The sequence below is a fragment of the Nicotiana sylvestris genome, chromosome 7 (genome assembly GCF_000393655.2).
Source record: "Nicotiana sylvestris chromosome 7, ASM39365v2, whole genome shotgun sequence".
Lineage (NCBI taxonomy): Eukaryota > Viridiplantae > Streptophyta > Magnoliopsida > Solanales > Solanaceae > Nicotiana > Nicotiana sylvestris.
Window position 1 is genome coordinate 42,329,790 of NC_091063.1, and position 22,561 is coordinate 42,352,350.

Sequence of the window (22,561 nt, forward strand, 5' to 3'; positions counted from 1 at the left end):
TAAATGGGATAACTAAGTCACTAATCCGTATAAATCATTAACTATTTTGTCCATGGATTCTTGAAAAGGAAAAAGAAATAATGTTTCTAAACTTTCAAGTGAAACATGCAACTGAAAAAGGAGCTAAAACAAAGAGAAGTCATTTTAAAAATGAAAGAAATAAAAGGAAGCGAAAACGTTAATTAGCTAATACATCATTCTTCTAATCTTCAAATGTACATGTCATCAAGGCTAATAATTTAGCAAAAGCCTTACTTCTGGAAAGTGGAAACGTGAAGGGCACATTTGCCAAGGACATGCCGCAAAGAATTTTTAGGGAAAAAGGAATTTTTGATATAGCAAGAGAAACAGAATATTGTGCCTTAGTGATCAGACAGTGTGTTATCACTTTTATAGAGCAAAGAATGCAAATAGACTGTAAAATTGTAACTACCGTGGAAAAAAAACAAATATGAAATAGAAAACGCTTGGAGTAATAATTAAGAAAATTTTCCATCTTTAGCCACTTTAATGTAATAATAAAGAGTAAATTTTAAAGGATATTATCGTAATTCAATTTTGTAGGCAGGAGCTTCCTACTTTTAGTATAACAAGAGTAATATTCAAAGAAGCTACTGATTCTTGAGGTTTAATTGAAAAATCAAGCGACGTCAGCTCAGCTGGCAACATATATGAATATATTAATAAAGTTTAAAGGTAATGATAAGAGTGTAGAATTATTACCAATTTTATGATGCGGCAACCAAAAAACCTGTAAATAAAACTGTACCAGAAAGAATATAAGGATTATGGGACAAATACACCTTATTGTGCATTTATAAAGAGTGCTGGGAAGAATCTGGAAAGGCATTTAGAAGGACTTATCATGGAAGATGAAAGAACAAAATATAAAGAGTGAAATTACTGCAAATAATAAGTAAAGTAATAATTTGAGTGACTTTGGGAAAAGAAACTGAAGAAATCAGCTATCAATGTCTGGGAAAAAACCAAAACACCAATTTTAGAGTGTTCTTGAAGGAGAAAATGGGGTAAAAAAACCAGAACATTAAGTTAATAATGAATTTACTCACTTTATTAGGAAAAGAAAGTGAAAGAAGCAGCCATCAATGTCTTAGGAGAAACTGAAGGAGCTCGTTGATGGGAGTAACTGAAGGAGAAAGGCCATTTATTATTTCCCAAAACTATGCTATTTCATTTATTCAATTACTTTATTATTTATTTATAACAAAAAGCATAAAGTTGCAACTTTTCCTATCTTTACGTATTACACCTTTTCAATTTGATAGAAGTTCATGTACGGTTGCATTGTTACCTCCATTTAACGGTTTAACCTTCCATATATACAATTATTTTAGTTTGCTTTAATTCAAAATTTGCAGAGAAGCTATTCGTTCTTTCCACTGCTACAGAATCAACGGAGTTCTTTCCCTTCATTCTCATTTTAGTTAATTTCTTTTCTTTCTATTTTTCATTTCTGCTTTGCTACAGAAATTCAAAAGTAGTCTCTTAAATTGGTTAATTACACCTTTTTTGTCGACCGTAACCGTTTCTGGAAAAAAAAATGCACACACATATTTGAAGATACATATTCCTTTATACTATTTTTGCTACTTCCTTCTTTCACTAATTAATAATTGACAAAATATATCTTAAATGGGTACGTTACCCAACCTCTCTTCTACGGACTTTTATGCTATCCTTCCATTGATACATTTTTCACCCTAATTAATAAGGTCATGTAATTTAATGGTCATTTAATTATAATATTACTATTTCATATTTATTATATTAAATATATAATATTTTATTACATTTTACATAAAAATAATTTACAATAAGGGCAAAATAGTAATCTAACTTTGCAGGAAGAAGCTTCCCGCTTTTAGTATAATATGATGATATGATATGATGATTACATGATTTTATTGACCTATATACATAATGTGCCTATCTTGTATAAAAATACAATTCTTATTTAAAACTGGTCCAAATCTCCAAACAACATCCTTAGATATTTCTAACAAGTCTAAACAATACCCACTCTAAATTTCTCGCAAAATCAAATTAGAAATTTAAACTCACTTCTTGCTCTACAATGGTTGATTCTTTTAAAAATCTAATTTTTACCACCCAAATGAATTTGGTTTGTTGAACTAACATTTGAGTAATAATTACTGATTCGTTAACTGGGTTAGAAGCTTGAGATCTTGAAGGGGAAAAAAATGATTACTGATTCGGTAACTGGGTTAGAAGCTTGAGATTTTGAAGGGAAAAAAAATAAATAGTGATTTCGAGAATCTATTTAGAGTTAGATGTTGAATCTTGGCCTATTATTTTTGGGCTATAGCTTTGCAAAGTTATATATAGATCACATAATTGCAAAGTATATTTGTTGATTGTACTTATGTGTAATTCTCTCTATCATTAATTAGATAGGAGTAAAAGAAAGTTAACAAGGTTATACATCTTAGCTAAGATAGTAAATTAAGAAAGGCTTTGGACATGGATTTTAATATTGGAGAAAAGAAAAATCTAAACCATAAAGTCGGTGTATTATAACTTTATTGATATTTATTTATCTCTTAAATTAATAGAATATTTAATCTTTTAATCACCAAATACCACACCAGCATGCCAACAGACGAGGATTGGTTAATAACACCAGAAGTCAAAAGAACTAACATGATTTAATAATTTCAACTTATTTTTCCTTTGAAATATCCCGGAGTAACAATGAGCGTGTTCTAGACTTCTAGTGACAAGTACATATATATAGGGACGGCCAAATAAAAATTAATCAGTTACAGTAGCCTAAGCTGCACTCTCTTCACGAGCAATTTGGAAGGACATACCATTGAAGTTGTAAATCCTCATAATTCCATTAGTTTTGATTTCTCGACAACTAAATTGGTATCACTTGTTTCATTAATGCATGCTGTTCTGATTTTCTTTGATTTACAGCTTCTTGTTGTATACAGTGGAGAAAAGAAAACTACAATAAAATTCATACATCTTTGTCTCTGTGTCTGTCTTTGCCCAGTCAATACGGAAAGGAGCCTCACAAACAAAAACTTATTTAATGTGCTATTATCTTCAAATTAAACATTTGTTCGACTTTTATACTCTTTCCAGCAGCTCAGTATTGACTAAAGAATATAACAAATGACTTCTCATTTCATTTACTAAACTTTGAAAGCCTCATGCTCCAGCTGGCTATTACAAGTAAAGCATGATTATAATTATTAATTTAAAGAAACTTTGCACCTGTTCAACCTCTAGATCCTCTAATTACATTTCTACATACCGCAGATTGTAAACTAGAACTTGAAAAGTTCCAACTTTATGCCAATGCAGTTAGTCTTCAAAGCTAGCAAGAGAGTTTTTAAATACTGGAGCTGCATAATTAGCTCGAAAATGTCTTCTTCTTTTTTTCAACCTATTAAAATTGATCTACAGATATCATTTCCGGGTTATCATTAGATACCTGTAATTACATATGTAAGTTCTGTACCAACCAACAGTTTTAACTATGCTAGGCCTAGTAAAGTAAGGTAATACATGCCTTACTCCTACGTAGGGTGTACATAGGTCGGGTTGGTTCGGATTTTATATTTACCAAACCAAACCAATTGTGTCGGCTTATTAAATCTAAAGACCAAACCAAACCAATAAAACGGAGGTTTTTCAATCTCGGTCTTTTTCGAATTTTCTCGGGTTTTCGGGTTATTCGAGTTTTTTCGGGGGTTTTTTCCGGTAAAATCTAGAACAAAACATATAACTTGTGCTCAAAATATTTCTTTAATCCTAGTAAGATGCAACTATATAAAGTATTTTCCAAGAAAATAATATAAAATATGAGATGTGTCATGGCATTATCCTAAAATATTCAACAATAAAGACAATAAAATTATGCAATATAAATATTGTTAATTAAAAAGCCATAATAAAAATAAACATAATTTAAAAGTACTAAGTCATGTTAAAATAAGTAGACTAATAAGGGAGTATTAATTACATGACTAAACGCTAAAGAAAAAATAAAAAGAGGTTATGCATTTTTATCCAAAATTATTGCAAAATAAAAAATAGATATTCAATACATTCCCATTCGTAGTATTGAATTGAATGTCTTTTGTTAGCATTAGCATTGATTTGATTTTGGTTTGTTCTTTTGTTAGCATTATTTAATTTACTAATTGTACGCGACGAAATCAGAGGACTTGATTTCTCGCTATCAAGTCATTTCGGAAGACCGCCTCGAGAACCCGAGGATGGGAAGTCACGACCGAGGTACCCTACCTCGGGGCCCGTCGAGGCCCGATTCAGAGAAGATGGAAATCGAAGCCAGAACAAGAAGGAGAAGCTCCCAAGGCATGCGGTTAGGTCTGGCAAAGCCGGCCTATCCAGGGCCTACGCCAAAACGTCGCATCTAGCCGTCCCATCTCCATACTTAACAATTAATGCATGTTGTACTATAGCCGAGTTCCCCTCCTATATAAAGGGGACTCGCAGTACCTTGTAAAGGGCTGATGTTGCTCCATTTCTCCACAAGTGCAATAATATCTCTCTCTCTCTCTCTCTCTCTTCTTTCTAACTTGCTCATTCTCACTGGCCCGAGGCCACTTTAACATTTATCATTTTCTTACTTGTTCTTCATTTTATCACTTGGTATTGGCCATAAAGAGCTTTATTTAATCATATCTCAATTGTTATCCCATACTCGATCGCCCCCGATAGCTCGAGCTCGACCTGAACACCGACCCCAAGGTCCCCCATCGACCAGTCCTACATCCGGGCAACATGCCCCTCTGTTTGATTACTGCCTCGTTTTAGCTTGCATTTCATCGTTAAACTTCACATTCCTAGCATTAATTGCCTTAAACAACTAGCTCGAGAATAGATCACGTATTTTTAGAATCTCATTTACAAATTTAATTGTTGTTACCATTTTCACGGTAAACAGTTTGGCGCCCACCGTGGGGCTAAAAATAATAGTGATTATTTTTCTTGTTGGTTCCATTGCACAAACACACGTTATCTTTCACACTTTTTCTTGTCCAAAGATCTCTTGATTTCAGGTCAAAATGTTTGGCTCGGTAAACAGAGTCGAGAACGACTACCCCGAAAATCACGGCGGAAATAGTGTGGCTGTTCTAGTGGTTGGCACGACGCCGCAGAACCCCGATAACACATCTGGGCCAATTCCAGCGGACGCGGGTTCGCAAGGTGCACAGCAGGTCGACGAAGCCTCGCACACCGATGGGAGCATACAACATATCGACCAACATGAAGCCCAACAAACCCCGGCTCGGGAAACACAGGAAGTTAGTTTTCACGATATTTTTGAAATGTTGTAGGCACAACAATTGGTTGTCGCTCAGTTGTAGAACCATCCGAAAACTCCCAGCACAGTAGCACCGGAAACAGCTCCCCGCGCCGATCTAGTACCCGAGAGATCATGCAACAACGGATCGATAACAGACCCTGCCGTAGCGAAGTTGCTTGGGGATCTCTCCAAGAGGATCAAGTCAAGGTCGTGGATGTTCATGCAATAGTTGTCCCCCAAGGAAGCGGTCCCGAAATTCGCTTCACGGAAATCCGGAACGCCAAAAATCCCTAAGTACAACAGGACCTCGGATCCCGACAAGCGCACCACCGCTTACACGTGTGCTGGAAAAGGCAGCGACCCTCAGGATGATGAGTTCGAGCCCATCTCGTTGAAGAAGTTCGGGGAAACACTCTCAAAAGGAACCATGATGTGGCGCCTTAGCCTTGCGCCTGACCTCATAAACTCGCTTACCGTATCAACAGATTCCTCTGTAGAAGCACATGCTGATGCCATCGAAGCAGCAACAGGAGAGCCCGACACATCTGAGGCCGAACAAAGAGAGAATGAAACGCCATAGGAAGTCGTACCTCATTCCCTAATAGAGCGAATGAGATCGCCCCCGGTTTCGGGTGACTGGGCAACACAGACCTTCGCTCGAAGCCTAAACGAACCATGCCCGACGACTCTAGGACATTTCAAACAAAGCTTGATCAGACACCCAGCCGAGATCTGGTCGGATGCCCGTACCCGACATCAGCCACGAATCAGGGCCGTGGACGACCATCCGGGAGCCTCCTTGAGCTCGGTATACCCAAGCAGGATCCCGGCAAAGAAACTAATGCCAAAAAGATGGAGGTACCATCCATGCGCTGCGGATAGGAGGAACGCCACAAGATGCAACCTACCTCCCAATAATCGAGAAATGGCTCGAGGGCCACATCCTCGAGGAATCTTCAGCAGAACCAGATTCGACGAGGCATGGCCGGTAGGGGCACCCTGCCTAGAAGAATATGATTTCAGCATTGCTATACCAAACGTTGTGATCACCATAAGCGAAACCAAGGACGCCGAATGATTCATACCTATTCAACCAAGACCCCTCCGAAGGAACCGCAACCTGGAGCGGGAACCGTAGGGCGCGCACGGCCACGGGGTCAAAAATGGCCACTAGCTCAGGAGGACAACATCCGTGCTACTCAATAAAATCGCCACCGAGTACCGACGAGCGATCAGGCTCGAATCCAGCCCCAAGAGAGGAAGGCAACCGGGAAGAATGAAGCAAACAAGCCGCGGCGTATTATCACGACAGTGGAGGAGCGGCGACAACCTCCAAGGACTCATAAAATGGAGAGTAAAAATGTTCGTCTCCAGGGAAAAACGGGTCCAGGGATATATTCCAGAGGACACCCTTACATCCAGAGAAAAGGACACCAAGACTTCACCTCGGCCTCACACTGACGCATTGGTAACCCTCTCCCTCATTTGATCTATTTCAAATAAAACATATGTTCATGAATTCAGGTGGTTCGATCAAGCATACCAACGATGTCAGACCAAAGCCAATGGGGCGGTTCGGACTAACGAACCAAATCACTCCCGCACCTCGAATTTGTGACGGATTCCAAACGACGATCACCACAACAAGTAGGAAGACCATTCTCTCGATACAGTCCATCTAAGCTCGAGCTCGGACGCCGAGCTCTGTACCATCAAAGAAGGTGCAAGGTACGGACGTCTTACTCAGATGGCCACGGGCACACCACCCGAAGACAGCGTCGGCCCTATTTCTCCAAAAGAATGAAATCCCACGCAAGGGGCGGAATTAAAATGGTCGACAGGGAGCAATATGCGACGAGGAGAAACTCCTCGTTATATGGAGCATCGCCGGCATCAATGCCTCCACCCTCGGAATGATCAAAGGGTAAGCAAACCACATCTTCGGCCGAGCCTGATTAAACACGGCGGAGGGCTGTATTAGGGCTCACACCTCGAAAGGGCAGAAACATACCAAATCTAGGAGCATCGCCTACGCATCCCGTAGTAAGGAAGAGCCGCTTCACTCTTTTGTTATTGTTTCACTAACCTATATGTAGAGAACCGGCAGGGACATTCGGAAATTCTAACTCCACCCAGGAATCCCAAGGCTTTAACAGGGCCCGCCATGCTCTTTTCCCACGAATCAGACTTCCGCCCCAAAGAGGGTCTCACCAGCAAGATTATTAGCGGAGCAACGTACCCCTAGAGGAGGATCCGATGAGATCACTGTCCTTCTTCTACAGTCAAACGACGAGCGATCTTCTTTCGAGGGCGCCATCCCTTCGGAAGGACCGGGGAATAGTAGACTGAGTTTCAATAGGAAATCATGTACCGGACCGAATGGTCCGAGGAACCGCGCCCGCGCGGGCCGAGCTCACAACAATGAAACGATATATGTTCACGCCAAGCAATAAAAGGGTATATTTTAGCACCTCATTCTCCAAACAAGGAAATCGCAGTGTACTCTCGGCAGGAACCCTTCCACCGAATGCATCCCGAATTACTCGGGGACTTAGCGTCAACAATTCGGCATTCGCATGACTCCAAGATTGGAACTCCGGGCTCATAAAACTCCCGCAAAGTTACTCCAAGCTCACGAATAACAACCTTCGAGCCTAAGAAAACTCGATGACTCGGAGACTGTCACCAATCGCCATTCTAATTACGGAAGCAAATTCATGATTAACTAAATAACTGCCCTTGATTTGGTCTGTTCCGAGATTTACGCCATGATCTTCGACCAGTCACGGATATCTCGCCTTTCTGTTATTGTGCTTTGTTCGATGTCTGTCTCATTTGGTCTCGATCGCTACTGGCCTCGATATTCGATAGGTACCTCAGTGCTCGAACTCGGTGCCTTATCCTCTTACCTCGGTCTGATCCGTTGCGAGGCCGACCTTCGATGCAATTCCCTAGCCTCGATCAAATAGTAAAATCGGGTAACCCGATTTTAATCATATACAAATAATATTCTCAATTGTATGCACTTACTTTATTTATTATTATCATTGATAAAGTTTTTTAAAAATATATATATTTCATAGATTAAGGTACTAATATTTTACTTAAGTTGTTGTGATATGGTGAGTAAACGGGAAAAGAATGTCTCAAAAAAAGGGTCCTATGAGTTGGATTTGTGGCCCAATCTTGAAACTTTGGCTTCTGATGCATTTTCACGAGCTGCATTTGGTTCAAACTATGAAGAAGGTAAAAAGGTGTTTGATCTTCAAATGGAACTTATAGAGCTAGTTATGAAACCATTTCCTTCCCCAGGAGCAAGGTAAAATTATCACCACCTTCTGTTTACTCACGTTCTACATAGATGGTGCACTTAAAATACACCAGAGTTTGACTTATATGCGTTGTACAATTTTTTATACTATCACATTAAAATAATTTAATCTATGTATTAATGGGGTAAAAATTATTTACACGATCAAGTTGTTTATTTGGTAATTATATGTAAATATCTTCAAATGAATTAGTTGATAATCTGATAAAAATGGTATTAACTTGCTATCAGAGGTCAAAATTCACTGATACTATAAGAAAATTTTACAATTGTTTATATATATAACTTAAACATATAACTTTGTATTGTAAGTATAATTTGATAATTTATAAAATAAAGTAAAAAAATTGCTATAACTGAATAAATATATATTGATAGTATAAAAAATTATTTCTTCCACCAGGATCAGGGTAGGCGGGCAGTAGTCCGCACGGCCATCCAGATCTAGCTGCTTTAGTACCCTTGAAGGTTGGCGGTAGTCCGCACGACCAATAAGGATTCGAAATATACGGGAATTCTATTATAGTTTAATAACTGTATGGAAGGATCTATATCCTTTTACCCAAGCAAGGGGTCTGTCTAGGTCCGATACATACTCGTACTGAGCCCATGTGTCTAGCAGTTCTAACTGTGAAAGGGATAGCCCTTTTGACAACTTCAGCGGGCTTTAATGTCACAGCTGGCTAGACGTAGCCACTAAGGCAAAGCCAATAAGAGTAGTACCAGAGTCGACTGTACCACCATCTTGGAACCAAGCCAAGAAACTATATTAAAATTTCTTTATATTTTGAAAGAGTCTAGATTTTTCATGGTTAATATGCAAGAGAAATTAGTTCTTCAACATAGATATGAATCCGTTTAGCCGGACATAGTCAAGGCTGGGGAGAGAAACTAAGTATATTAAATACTAAAAAGAAATAGAATAAGTAAAAAAAATTGCTATAACTGAATAAAAATATATTTATAGTATAAAAAATTATTTATAGTGTAAGTGATTACTATGTATTTAGATTAAATCCAAATAGAGAAATATCTATATATGTCCGCTAACAAGTTTGTTTTTAACTTTGTAGTCTTTTGCCGACTAAAACTAACCGAAGGGTAAAGGAGATAGCTAGGGAAGTGAGATCTTCACTTAAAGGTATTGTTTACCTTAAAATCTGAGTAACAATTAAATTTGTATTGAGGTCTTAAAGATATGTGATTTAGTCCAATATCAACTGATAATCAAGGAATCAAGCGTATAAATTAAAGAAGTAAGTATCAAACCAGTGTGTAAGCAAGTCTTGACATCGAGCTAAGATGGCCTCGAGGTAGGTCAGTAAGAACAATAAAGCTAAAAGACAATTCTGATGAATAATAAGCAAGAAAGTGAAGAATGTATATTCTTTTGCCAATAATTGATGAACTTACAAATGAATGGGCTCCCCTTTATATAATAGGGGAGTCCTAAATAAGGTACATTTTCATTTTTAGTAAGGAATCTAAATGGACAGTTGTCTAACCGCCTAGTACAAATTTGTTCCGGTATTTACGCCTTGATCTTTGGGCCGTTGCGGGAATCTTTCTTTTTCTGTTACAAAATCACAACGGCATTATCTCGAGGCTTGTCATATTCGACCTCAATGTTCATCGAGCACTTCGATCTTCAAGCTTCGAACTCCGCCATCGGGCTCAAGCCCAATCTATTTCGGACTTATTCTTGAAGCGATTCCTCGAGCCTACCTAATCGGGCATACCTGATTTTGACCGTATACAGATAGTCCCCGTGTTTCTTAAAATAAGATGATAAGAAACGATTTGAGCCTCGGTTTTTCGGAGTCCCTGATGATGATGTCATCCCCGTAATGTAAGCGCTCGACGTGACCGAAACGTCCCATCAGTTCACTTCCCCAAAACATTAAATGCGTGACAGTAGAGGTCGGCCACTAGCGCCGCCGAACTGTCGTCGCTTACCTATAAATACTGGGCTCCTTATTTGAATTAAGGACTTTACTTCCACCTTGCAATTTCTCTGATCTCTCGTTCTCTTTATCTCTCTCTCCTTCGTTACTTGCTGCTCCGCCCTTTAGTATCAAAAAATACCAAACTCCATATCTTTCTGCTTCCTTTAAGCTGAATCAATGGCGAAAACTTCCAAAACTGTTCCCCAAAAGGAGAAAACTTCCTCCTCTTCTTCCCGTCCGGCCGGTGACAAAGCGTCGGCCCTTCACGAGATCATTCTCGGTGCCTGCATCATAAAGAAAGACTTCAAAGTCGAAAATCCCCTACAGTTCCTGGCCGATATGAGCATGCATCGAGGTATATTTGTTCGATAACGGAGAAACACCTCGAGGCCAGGATTGGATGAGGTCGTGGTACAGATCCCCACCCCCGAGGAGAGTATCACCACTCATGTGGAGGGGTTCCTAAGTGTTTACACTTACCCCTTCACACTAGGTACCCTCGATCCAATCGTGATCGATTTCTGCAAAAGATATCAAGTCACCCTCGGCCAGATCCACCTCTCCTTCTGGTGCATAGTGATCATCCTTTGTTATTTCTCCAGCAAGGCCAAGGGGCTCGAGTTCACCCTCAGTCATCTTATCCGATTGTACCAGCCTTAGCTTTTCCGAGTGCTGATCAAGCTCCAACGCCGGTCGACCAAGTCCTTCTTTGCTAGCAACGACGAGGATAAAGATCGGGGCTGAATGAGCCGGTTCATTCGAGTGAGGACCTGCAATATCATCCCTGAGGAGAAAATGCCATTCCTAGAGGAGTGGAACCCCGACCGTAAGTGAAGTTGTTTCCCCAGTAATTTTCTGTATTCCATTTATGCATTGCATGATGCCTTCATCTTTTTTTTTTTGCAACGATCACTTGATGCCCCATGCGGTCCTCGACCTCGAAGACTGGGTCCGAAAACTAGTTGCGACCTTCTCGTATGACGAACACTGCTGGCATGATTTGGCGAGGGGCAGATGGGAAGTCAAACACCATGGTAAGTTCTTCTTGTAAGTTTTTGACACTTTCTTCTTTATCGGAGACATTGCTTTTCTCATACCTAATTTTCATTTATGCAGGCATTGGAGATTTCTCCGAAATGAGGCAAGCCCCTCCTGGGAAGAGATCAACTCCCCAATTCCAAAATCAGGGAAAGATAATAAGAGGAAAAGGGTTTCGAAGCCGAAGACCCCCAATATAAAAGGGCTCCTACTCGGAGACGTAGGAGGAATGTCATTCACGTGGACATAGACTCACTCCACCAGTTTCACAATGAGGAAGAAGACAAGGTCGAGGACTCGGCTCTGGTGGCTCGAGCCAGTAAACCCGTCGAAGTTGCCAAGTCCTCTGAATTAGATACCCAGCCTCGTGGTAAGGAGGCTCCGAAGAAAGATGCGAGCAAAGCCCCAGAATCGCCCGAGGTCGAGATTGTTCCTCGGCCATCAATAAGCACACCTGAGGGGACAGGTTCAAAAATCCCTAGCACTGAACAGATTGCCTCAAGTAATTTGCTCAGGGCCATGACATTAGGTCATACTCCCTCTCTGTCGTCTTGCTCCGAGGATGTCACACCCCGAACATGGGGGCGAGACCGCCACATAGTACATTACTCAACCGAGTACCAACATAACATATCTTTTCATGTCATACTATTATAGATAATTGAGCCGGAAGGCTGCCGTGAGATAAGTAGAATACAACATGTGATACCAAATTATACATAAGACATACGAGCCTATAAGACCAAAATAACTACTCGTATACTGAACAAAGAGCGACAAGGCCATACAATCTTTTACGTACATGAGATCTGTCTACAAGCCTCTAAGAATACATAATTTTCATAAAGGTCGGGACAGAGTCCCGCCATACCAAACAATACACGTCTAAATCTTACTAACCAAACAAGCAACTCCGAAACAAAATGGAGCGCACCAACATCTTCCACTGAGCTGATAGCCTACTTGGAGGGCTCTCGACCTGTCTATAAGGACCTACGGGCATGAAATGCAGCATCCCCAGACAAAAGGGACGTCAGCATGAATAATGTATCGAGTATGTAAGGCACATAAATAAATATATAACAGACATGGAAGAAATATAGAGTAAATGACTCAACCTGTAAGTCTAGATAAATCTGTAAATCATGAAATAATTATAGTGTCATGCATATGCGTATGAATGTCATGTTGTGCATATGTACATGTTTCATAACATCATCAAGCCTCTGAGGGCATCCCATCATATCATCTCGGCCACTGTGGGCAAAATCATCAACGTATACCTGCTGATCAGGTGGTGGTGCGTATATAACGCCGTAACCTTTTTTCACATCCTATATACATATAATATATATATATATATATATGCGTATATAACTCCATCTAATCATGGGTCAATGTGCATGTATAAATGAATGCAATGCATGAGAAGTACATCAATAAAATCTTTCGGAATGTCATAAGGCCATTATGCCTCTGATTAATATCATGAAACAAACTTTATCAACTTACGTATTTTCTGAGACCCATAAACAGACGATAGAATAATTAGACATATGGGAATTCAAGAATATAGACATCTCTAATACTTCTATGAATGGAGTCATTTATGGAATTTGTGCATTTGCTCATTTTGTTCGTGTCATATAGATCATGCCAAAAAGATAAAAGGGATAGCCTTAACATACCTGGAGTAGGGAAAAATCTGTATGATATTCTTGGAAATGGTGTATGACCATGTTAACTGGGGCTATACATAAAAAAACTTCGACGATGTCAAGGCACTACTCAACTCTCCTTGTAAGTCATTTGTTCCCCTTCCAAGGCCTTCTACTATAGTAATATACTTCAGTTTTCATGTTTCTGTTTGCTTTATGAAATGGAAAAAGTTAGTTGTATCCTTGTCTACTTCTAACTGCAGAGAGTGATGTCATCCTTATTTCATTTTTCCCCAGATCCTAGACCATCTACTGATTCCATATTCAGTAAGTGTTATGACCTTGAATGTTGTTAAATACCAAACTTGTTTTTCCACTAGTCTAATTAATATGTCTGCGGGTGATTCTATGGACGATCCTGCAAGAAAAGGAAGATTTGGATATCTAGATACGGAGATGATAACATCTATTGGTAATGCAATATCTCCATGATATTGCCAATATTTAATTGGAAAAGACAAGGGAACTACAAGGTGAAATCACTTGAAACCAAACTTCTACGTAAGTTTATATCTACCTTACCTTAGATGGCCACCTAATCCAAATGACTAAGAGTCATTTGCTTAAGATATGGCTTTCTGCCACGTGAGGGTATGGTGAGGATTTTAATCATTATCCAAACTTATTAGTTAATTAGGTAATGTCCCGTTACCCGGTAATTAACCAATTACCCGCATAATTAAGAAGTATCTCAAATTACTTACAATTCTACTTGTTTTTAATACATTTTATACATTCTTCTATCATGGTCATATGGTACCTTGTAGGGTACTAGTCCATAAATATCAGGTATTAATGTTTGGCGCGAATTTTGTCCCAACATACCAAACTTGGACGAAAATTCATTTTCTTTGACTTGCTTCCCTCTCACCTTCACGAATTTACTCATCACTTTTTTGAAATAGCATAATCTTTATAATCTCCAAATAATCTTTTCCTTGGACTGATGTCAATTACCTTACGCTAAATTCAACGTACAATACTATAGGGTGCCACATCGTTGTAATTTAATACTGCGAAGCATAACATTATCGTAATGTAGTACTGCAAGGCATAACATCATCGTAATATAATATTGCGGGACGTAATATCGACGTAATATTGCGGGGCGTAACATCATTCCCCTCTTTGGAACATTCATTCTTGAATGTTTACTGATGCTCTAATCATTTTCATAACTTATATCTCTTGTGAATACCTTAATACTCTCCTTTCCATTTAGCCAGTTGTTCTGTGAATAAATCCAAAGGCCAGGGAATTCCCTCCTTTAGGCCTCTTTAACATGCCATGACTTGTGATCGATTACCTTCCAATCTTGTAAATGTTGCTACCTTCTATCATGCAGCCTCTACGATACTGACCTTGTAAGTGTGCCTATGCGACTCTCCTCTCCTTTTTCCTCTAGCTTTTAGCCAATCTCTAGGCCTTACTTTGTAATCATAGACAAGGCTTAATAGGATGCCTCTCTCAGCATCTATAGGTGTACTGAAATTCTTCGCTCGGTACTTTGTAGAACTTGCGAATATGGCTATATCTTATTTCACAGACCTGGTTATCATTTCGTATGACTTTACTGCATCTATGTACGTCATACTATACCATAATTCTTACTTCAATTTATCGTTAATGAGGTCAGCAACCAACTCCAGGTTACTTTCGTTGCTTATCATTAAGACTGATGGTCTAATCTCATCTCGTACTGTTGAACTTTTATCCATCTATTGTTGATTCACCTTAATATTGATTCATCATCTACCACTTATAACTTGATCTTTTATGTAACACCGCCGCTAGGGCTCGCGTCTCATCGGGGATATCAAGAGTAATTAGATTGATCCTAGGGGTGATACTTCCCTAACCATACTTTATAGCATCCCAATGTGACTCATCTTATATGGGTATTTTAGTCCCTTACAATTTATGAAATCCTATTCCCCCCGTTTTTTCTTCTCGAAATCATTACTCAAGCGAAGGCCCAAACGTCATCCTTTATTTATCACCATTACACACTCGTTTTGCTACCAGGGCAGCATTTCATCTCTTCTAAATGCTACTAGTCTTAGACTCCTTTGAGTTCATTCAGGCTATATTGAGCTTTCTATAACTTAGAGGAATCATCAGCTCCTTTGTTTTCACGGGCTTAATCTCGAGGACTTATCCATTTTCGTCACCTTCTCCCTTGCCTTTTCTGGAACATCAAGTGATACATCGCATCGTCTCTAACTCTTCTTTTACTCTCTAATTAGACCTTTCGGTACTTAGAAACCATAGGCTGGAAGGTATGCTACTAATGACGCTTCTATCATCCCTGGACACTGAATCCTAGTGTTTCTAGTCTTTTACCTGAAGTATGGATCACTCTCATCCTTCTATACTTGAGTATTTCGTAAGTTGTTCATCTTTACCTTACTTACTTTAAAATATGACCTTACATTTTTCTATCTTTTTTTCATAACCTCCCTCCCACATAGGTATATATCACATCCACTATTTGAAGCTCTATTATAATACTTGTACCTCTGATGCCTATACAATCCGGTGGAGCTCCATACTAACTTCTTATGAGGCTGATTCTTCTTCTAACTGGCTTTATCGTAGAGCCATTATAGAATATAGTTGTTGTGCTATCTCTCTTGCACCTCTAATATTAAGAGTGATTCTGCTATGTTCTGAATCATGATTCCTATAACTTTTGGGTCCAATAATCGGATTCCTGATTTACTTCGTTGATGTAACTCTTTAGTTTCCTCTTTCTTCTGATCGGCCTTTATGTCGGCTTAAGTTATCTCCCGATCTGTGGTTCATGGTATTAGCTATTATGTTTAGCATTTCATGGGCACTGAGGAATATGCATGATACAATCCTTTAACAATTTAATCTTTCGTCTAAGTCCTGGGCTCAATTCTGTCTTTTAACGTATACCAGAATCTTCTATGGTTGTATATGCTGCATGTATAAAACTCCGAACCCTTAAGTGCCTTCATAACGTAACCAACTCTGGATAGCTCATTGTATAATTTCTTTCGTTCCATCATAGCTTTCTTTCAACGTATGCTATTACTTTTCCTGGTCTTTCTGCCCCCTTGTTACTCCATACTTAGCTTATCTTAGTGCCCACACATGCCAAAGTTTTCGAGCAACACATATGATCTCGAATATTACTTTTAATTTTACTTCACATTCATTAGCCACTGTAGGTGACACTTTCGTTTGGAGTACTTACAATGTTGTTGTGAGACTGTTATTACGACCATTCCCTCTTTAGGTCGTTGTGCTTAGGTTGAAGCCTTCTTCGTTTTTCTGACGTCGTGCTTACATAATGTTCTGGAATCATAGCATATTTGTAGAATTCGGATAAGTGCAATCTCATTCCTTTCTCATTTTTATCGCACTCTTCCTTTACTATTCCATAGTCACTAGAATAATTTAATACTTTTGTTAATCACGTTAGAGTCGCGAACTTATTTCTCGAAATGAGGATGTATGGCCTGTGCTATCTTATTGTCTTAAGGCCCATCATCTCCCGTCTCTTTCTTCATTTGACTATAGATTCTGTAACACTCTACTATTGCCATCCATGTATCACATCTCACTCATAATGCTCATTATCCCTCTTCGTACTTCTCTGCTAATATTTCTATTTATCACTTTATCCTGAAAACTTTAAGAAGACATTCTTTCGCTTTTTACCTTCCCTTGCTCCATCTACTGGCTCTTCGGTCTGCCTAACATTCTCCCTTTACTAGGGACGGGAGCCATACTAAGGTAGTATTTATCCCTTCAAGGTTTCTAGTTCCTGTCTTTGTAGTACTCATATCTAGTTGTACTATATTAGTGTGCACCATCTGGGTGTCTTACAAGGAGATCTATTAGCACATTTGCAATATCCTCCAGAAATGTCAACTAACGCAAATAATTCATCCACCATTTTGGCTCACTCTAACCCCAGCAGGATCGTGATATTATGTCCTTCTCTTAAACCATTTTTGTTAGCTCCCATAGAGCATAACTCAGATCGGTGTGGCCAATTATAGATACCTCTGTTACTGTTGAAGGTAACTCAAAATGCTTATATCTCTATTCCTGAATGGTAAATAAGGATTATCTTTGTTAACTGGGTACCTCGTACCTTTCTTTATCTTGCTTCATTTACTTGCTGCAACTCGTGTCTAAATTCGATTCCGTTATTCCCTTTTACCGTAAGAGCGTATAAGTATTCTTTCCTAAAAGCTCCTTATCTAGAACCGTACACCTTTTAGTACATGCATGATCTACTGAAGACCTCTCATTTACTATCATAAGCAATATGCAAAATCGAGTTCCTCTAACTCAACACTTCCACAGCTATATCTCTTATCGATCGTCTTTCTGAATGTAGGCATCGTCTTATTATGAATAGAAGTTCAAGATTTGAATTCGTATAAGTGAGCTCTACCACACGATCTAGAGTAAGAAGAAAGAGTGACAGTCATAAATGCCCTGTAGCCTCCTGCTTATAAATGTGGTGCACAACTCATCCATAAACAAGACTCTACTAGACACGGCTTATAGACTCCCTAGGACAGAACTGCTCTGATACCACTTTTGTCACGCCCCGAACCTGAGGGCGAGACCGGCAACCGGTACCTTACTCAACCGAGTACCAATATAACGTATCTTTTCATGTCATAATATTATAGATAACTGAGCCGGAAGGCTGCCGTGAGATAAGTAGAATACAACTTGTGATACCAATTTATACATAAGACATACGGGCCTATAAGACCAGAATAACCACTCGTATACTGAACATAGGCCGACAAGGTCATACAATCTTTTACGTACATGACATCTGTCTACAAGCCTCTAAGAATACATAATTTTCATAAAGGTCGGGACAGAGTCCCGCCATACCAAACAATACACGTCTAAATCATACTAACCAAGCAAGCAACTCCGAAGCAAATGGAGCACACCAACATCTTTCGCTGAGCTGATAGCCTACTTGGAGGGCTCTCGACCTATCTATCGGGACCTGCGGGCATGAAATGCAGCGTCCCCAGGCAAAAGGGACGTCAACACGAATAATGTACCGAGTATGTAAGGCACATAAATAAGTATATGACAGACATGGAAGAAATATAGAGTAAATGACTCAACCTCTAAGTCTGGATAACTCTGTAAATCATGAAATAATTATAGTGTCATGTATATGCGTATGAATGTCATGTCTTGCATAGGTACATGTTTCATAACATCATCAGGCCTCTGAGGGCATCCCATCATATCATCTCGGCCACTGTGGGCAAAAGTATCAACGTATACATGCTGATCTGGTTGTGGTGCGTATATAACACCGTAACCTTTTCCCATATCCCATAAACATAGATGCGCGTATATAACACCATCTAGTCATGGGTCAATGTACATGTATAAATGAAGGCAATGCATGAGAATTACGTCAATAAACTCTTTCGGAATGTCATAAGGCCATTATACCTCTAATTAATATCATGAAACAAACTTTATCAACTTACGTATTTTCTGAGACCCATGAATAGACAATAGAATAATAAGACATATGTGAATTCAAGAACATAGACATCTCTAATACTTCTATGAATAGAGGAGTCATTTATGGAATTTGTGCATTTGCTCGTTTCGTTCGTGTCGTATAGATTATGCCAAAAGATAGAAGGGATAGCCTTAACATACCTGGAGTAGGGAAAAAACTGTATGATATTCTTGGAAAAGGTGTATGACCATGTTAACTGGGGCTATACATACAAAAACTTTGACGATGTCAAGGCACTATGCAACTCTCCTGGTAAGTCATTTTTTCCCCTTTCAAGGACTTCTACCATAGTAATATACTTCAGTTTTCATGTTTCTATTTGCTTTATGAAATGAAAAAAGTTAGTTGTATCCTTGTCTACTTCTAACTGCAGAGAGTGATGTCATCCTCATTTTATTTTTCCCCATATCCTACAATGGACTCATCACCTAGACGTCCATCTACTGATTCCATATTCAGTAAGTGTTATGACCTTGAATGTTGTTAAATACCAAACTTGTTTTTCCACTAGTCTAATTAATATGTCTGCGGGTGATTCTATGGACTATTCTGCAAGAAAAGGAAGAGCTGGAGATCTAGATACGGAGATGATAACATCTATTGGTAATGCAATATCTCCATGATATTGCCAATATTTAATTGGAAAAGACAAGGGAACTACAAGGTGAAATCACTTAAAACCAAACTTCTACGTAAGTGTATATCTACCTTACCTTAGATGGCCACCTAATCCAAATGACTAAGAGTCATTTGCTTAAGATGTGTCTTTCTGCCACGTGGGGGTAAGATGGGGATTTTAATCATTATCTAAACTTATTAGTTAATTAGATAATATTCCGTTACCCGGTAATTAACCAATTACCCGCATAATTAAGAAGTATCTCAAATTACTTAAAATTCTATTTATTTTTAGTACATTTTCTACATTCTACTATCATGGTTATATGGTACCTTGTATGGTACTAGCCCATAAATATCGGGTATTAATGCTCGGCCCTAATTTTGTCCCAACATGCCAAACTTGGACAAAAATTCATTTTCTTTGACTTGCTTCCCCTCTCGCCTTCACGGATTACTCATCACTTGTTTGAAATAGTATAATCCTTATAATCTCCAAATAATCTTTTCCTTGGACTGATGTCAATTACCTTACGATAAATTCAACATACAATACTATTGGGTGCCACATCGTCATAATTTAATACTGCGAAGCATAACATCATCGTAATGTAGTACTGCAAGGCGTAACATCATCGTAATATAATATTGCGGGGCATAATATTGACGTAATATTGTGGGGCGTAATATCATTTCCCTCTTTGGAACATTCGTCCTTGAATGTTGATTGATGCTCTTATAATTTTCATAACTTATGGCTCTTGTGAATACTTTAATACTCTCCTTTCCATTTAGCCAGTTGTTCTGTGAATAAATCCAAACGCCAGGGAATTCTCCCCTTTAGGCCTCTTTCCCATGCCATGACTTGTGATCGAATTCATTCTCGTAACTGTTGCTACCTTCTATCATGCAGCCTCTACGATACTGACCTTGTAAGTGTGCCTATGCGACTCTCCTCTCCTTTTTCCTCCAGCTTTTAGCCAATCTCTAGGCCTTACTTTGTAAACATATACAAGGCTTAATATAATACCTCTCTCGGAACTTTGTTGAACTTGCGAATATGGCTATATCTTATTTCATAGACCTGGTTATCCATTTGTACGACTTTACTGCATCTATGTCGGTCATACTATACCATAATTCTTACTTCGATTTATTGTTACTGAGGTCTGCAACCAACTCTAGGTTACTTTCGTTGCTTATCCTTAAGACTGATGGTCTAATCTCATCTCATATTGTTGAACTTTTATCCATCTATTGTTGATTCACCTTAATGTTGATTCATCATCTACCACTTATAACTTGATCTTTTATGTAACACAGCTGCTAGGGCTCGCGTCTTATAGGGGATATCAGGAGTAATTAGATTGATCCTAGGGGTGATACTTCCATAACCATACTTTATTGTCATGACCCAAACTGGAGGGCCATGACTAGCACCCGACCATACTTGCCGAGCACCAACGTACATTTTATCTAACCTTTTTTTTATTATCTTTTAGGGTTGACGAGATCAATATAAATGGTAGACCTGGATCATGGACAACCAGCAATAAAATATGATGGCATGAACATACATAGCAGGGGATGACCAGACAATCAAGAAACTACATATAAGGTACGAGCTACCACGCTACCATGAAAGACTATACAACAAAAACCAGCCGACAAGGCATACCAAACTATACATGAGTCGACACTTGTCTATGAGCCTCTAAATGAACATAAGTGCTGCAACATAGCCGGAACAGGGCCCCGACATACCCATAATGTCTATAACAAAAATGCATACCAAGACCACGGCAAGTCCGGAGAAGGGATCTCGCCAATCACTGCTAAACTGGACAACCTACTGTGGTGGGGGAGCTGCACCTGCCTGTCTATTAGGGCCTACAGCACGACATACAGTGTCCACAAACAAAAGGACGTCAGTACGAATAAAGTACTGAGTATGTAAGGCAAGGAACCATAAATATGAACAGTAATGTAAGCAGGGATAGAGAATATACAACCTGGAACATCTGAGTACCTCTGAGGGCTACTGACATGAAATGCATGATACATATGTATGTATACATAAACTTTTAAAACATACGCCTCTGTGGGCATCATCATCATCATATCGTACCCAGCCATAATAGGCTTGGAAAAAACGTACCCGGCCGTCATAAGGCTCGGTAGAATCGTACCCGGCCACGTGGAGTTCGGTAAAACCCAACTGATCAGTGGTTGCACAATAGGTGCCGTACCCGGCCGACTATAGCGCGACTCGGTAGAGTAAAATATATACATATATATAATGCATGCTCGACTCATGGAATCACATTCTAAACCTTTCGGAGTGACGTAAGGTCAGTATCCTTTGTACACGTTATTAGGACCAACTCTTCATTACGAACCTTATAAGAATCAGGAAGTACCAACAACATTGATAACATAAGAATAAGAGAAGCAACATTAACAGCAATCGTTCCATAAGAGGGAAAACAATGTAAGTACTGCTAGCTTCTAAGAGTAGAGTATCTTTGGAAGCTCGTTCATTACATTATGTACAATCGGAGTCGTGCAATAGAAGAAAAGGGATAGCCTCACATACCTTGTATATACTGCCCCAATCACAAGCTATGCAATTGTCACAACTTCTTAGTCTACAATAAGAGAAACGATACTATCGTTATCATTTAAGCGTCATAACTATTATGTATCGACCACAATCTATTTTACGTTGAAACAGACAGCACCTCCCCTGTATAATATGACTTCACACCATTCCAAACAATCACCAAACAACCCAAACAACATCAATAATAAACATATTGAGCCTCCCAAAACAGTCCACGCACAACCTAATTACATCATACATACGACGACCACCGTAGTCATGTCAAACGACCCGGAAATGTTACGAATCACTATCAGCCCACAACCCTACATATATATGGTGTTCCTCCACACCCTTCCACATCCAAAACTCCAAAAAATAGTAGTAAAACGCGCAGCCCAATAGCAACACAAAACAGTCCGCTACAA